Here is a 3657-nt window from a genome sequence, read left to right as displayed (position 1 = left end):
ATGCCGTTGGAACAAGATGATCAATGTTACTCACTTCACCTGTCAGTGGTTTTAATGTTGTGGCTGATCGGTGTGTGTGTGTGTGTGTACATATATATATATACTTACGCTGTGTGTGTATATATATATAAGAGAGAGAGAGAGAGAGAGAGAGAGAGAGAGAGAGAGAGAGAGAGAGAGACATACTGTATAACTGTCAGACAAAGACACAGACAGAGACAGAAAGACAGAGACACAGACAGAGAAAGCCACCCTCCAGACAGACTGGCCGACCGACCGACGACAGACAGACAGACAGACAGACAAAGACACAGACAGAGAAACAGAGACACCGACAGACAGACAGATCGACAGGTACCTTCTTGTTCTCCTGCGGTCCCCTGCCCCTGACCTCTCCCTCCACCGTGGCGCGGCTGCTCTCATGCTGCTGCTGCGGTGACATGTTTTCCATCCAGACGCCCCAAAAAAAACACGTCACGCTCACAGTTCACCTTCACTGCCCGGTGGACGGACGAGCGACGCGTCTGTTCCGTTCCGGGAGAACAAGAGCGGGAAGAGGAAGGAGGAGGGGGTCCATCGCAAATTGCAGGAGGATAGAGTTATGTTTTCATCCAAATAAATGTCATACGGTAAAGCAAAGTAAATAGAATCAAATCAAATAAAGAAAAAAAGAAAAATCGATGTATTATTTGTTCTCTTTTCAAACCCAGAGCCAAAGAGAGAGCAAAGCTGTAAAGTGATGCAGATCCTGAGGACGCGTGGCAAATAACGTGGAGCTGCTGGTGCTCCACTACTTTGCGCGTCTTTTACGCACGGCGCCAAAGCCTATGGAGGGGGGCGGTGCCAACAGGTGTGTGTGTGTGTGTGTGTGTGTGTGTGTGTGTGCGTGTGTGTGTGTGTGTGTCTGTCTGATAGTATCTCAGACTGGCGGCTTAGTGGCAACCAGCGTTTTCCCCGGTGCGTGAAAGTGGCAATCCGTAAAATGATTTTGTTGAAAGTTTTACGTGGCACCTTTTGAGAAACAAACATTACCTTGGAAACCAGTTATACCGTACCCGACATGACCAAACTGGACTCCTGTGCTGCCTGCGGCTATATTACTAATTATAATAGCTGCAGGCAGCAACACACAGGGTTCAGCTCAGCCGTGTTAGGGACGTATTTGCTCCCTGTGTTCTGTGAAAAGCAGAACGGGTTACAATTTAAACAGTCTTCATCTTTTTCCAGGTATACTTTGAACGCCACATCAGCTCCTCCGCTCCGTCGTCTGAACACGCGTGAAATACCACGCAAGGCAACCAGGTCTTCACATATGTGACGAATAATCTCTCGAACTTGAACTTCAGTGATATTCACATTATGTGTGGCCTCCTCTGGATGCAGTGTCTATAGTTGGTGGCGGGTTCCGCCTTTGCCCAGCAAGGACACATTGATTGAGTAAACTGTCGACATGGATCAACATTCGGATGAAAACACGTCCAGACCACCTCAAGTTATCAGGAAAACAAACACAAATCAATCAATCAGAGGAAGGCAAACTTATCTTGAGTTATCTTGTGGCAATTAGGGAGTCATCAGGCTAATTGGAATATGAATTGAGTACCGTAGGTACAACAAGGCTATGTTTGCTTTTTAAAATAAGCAACACAATATTCACAAAAAAATAGGCATGTTTTGACTCAATTCATATGGGGCCTCAGTGACTGAGGCTCATGCTGGCCCCAACTATGACGGCAGTTTGACAACCACTCAGCTGCTCCGAGGAATTAGACCCCACCTGAGTAGTATATGCACAGTCGTGATGTGAAACAATATGAATAGATATCACGGAAATAATATATGAAATAATATATTACGCATGTTAAAGTACGAGCGTTTCGGCAACTAGGTAGGGACTGTGCCCCCAGACCCCATGGCACGTTGTCCTCCCGTCAAAATAAGAACGTCAAATAATGATTTGAAAGTACCACAAGATGGAAATGCAGGCGGTGGTACTGTCACCCTGCCGTTAAAAACCGTATTTATTTTATTTTTTTTCCCTTTAAACAGCTGTGACGCAGTCGATCAATGACAACAGTTTTAACTGGGTGGGGGTAACGCATCGTAACTATAGTGAAGAGGGCTCATTTGCAGGAACAAAAGTATTAAAGGAAAGGACTGTCACCAATCTCCCCCCCCCCCCCAAAATAAATAAATCAATTTGTACTTCTGGAAACATAAGTGGGCCACAAAGTGGGTTAAAGAACGAGGACAAGAAGTGATCGAGAACAAAAGAGAGAGCGAGGGAGAGAGAGCATGGCTTTTCCATCCTTCAACTTGGCCATGATCAGCCCCATTAAAAGTGGATCACTTTAATGATTACTTCCCCTGATGTTGGTAATGAGCAGCCCTGGGCATGGAAATTAAAAGCAACCCTCCTCCCCTCCATCCCAGCGTACCTCCTCCACCACTCCAGCACTCCCTCCAATCCATCTTGACACAATCACTTGATGTAGGCCTTCCAGCTGGGAAATATCGCCACAACTTGAAAAGGGTTTGATTCATCATGGTCCAGCCAGTTCTTACAGCGAACAATCAGTTGATACATGTGAGTTGGATACCTCAATAGAGCTCAAGAAAGGTTTAGTATTAAAAAAAATGTACCCTTTCCCCCCACTTATTATATAAATTCCACATGAATGAAAATGGATGGTGTTTTTTTTTTTACACTTTGAATTAAGAAAGAGGGCATTTAATTTCTTTGCACCTTTCAAATGGAATCCATTATGTAAAATATTGGGGGTTTCAGGCTTCTTTGGCATGGTTTTCATAATGTTTGTCTGATCGTTTGTTGAAATGCTTCTCGTTGTCTTGCATTTATAGCTCTGATGAAATTTTTTTTTACTGTTGTATTTTTTTGTATTGCATTCTACATTTGTATTGGTACCAGGTCTCCGTTACAAAAGAAAACTGTTCACAATCGGCCTTTTCCTTGTTTAAATGAAAGCATCCATCCATCCGAGGGTTGGTCACATTCGTCAAATAAAAAGATGAGTCTTAACATGCTCCACTTGTTCTGACTAAAGTGTGTTCCATCTTGTCCCATTTAACACACATGCAGCAGTTTCACGATGTCACACATTCTCCCAATCAGCACAGGAAAAAAAAAGGTTAAATTAGGCAATATGAAATTACCAGTGGAGTTGTGAATACTTCATTGTCTGATTAAAAACTTTCCCACGGTGTGGACCAGAGCATACCATACACAAATTCAGAATATACTGTATAAACTGAATAAACGTGCTTGCAGAGATCTTGGATGTGCGCACCTCCAAAGTTTCACTGGATGCGATGCAGCGTCGGCAGTGAACCACCAGAGGGCAGCAAAATCCGGTTCAAGTTCACAGTACTATAGTATAAGTGTCTAAATGTAACTGAAATCCACAAAATATCCCATGTCGACATGTTGGTTGAAACTTATTGTCCACTTTTAGTTAGCCACATAAACTCACCTTTTTAAGTCGCCATGACTGCACACAAGGATAATCTTCCAGTTTTGGATAGAAAATCAGAGGCAATAAGAGCAGTTTTCAGAAAGTCGTCTTTATTTATTTACAAGACACCGGAGAGGAAGACATACCTGCTGGGAAGGAATCGTTCTGCCCACATCGGCTCGGG

Source organism: Zeus faber, assembly GCF_960531495.2.
Source record: "Zeus faber genome assembly, chromosome: 2".
Taxonomy (NCBI): domain Eukaryota; kingdom Metazoa; phylum Chordata; class Actinopteri; order Zeiformes; family Zeidae; genus Zeus; species Zeus faber.
This window is presented reverse-complemented; position numbering follows the sequence as displayed.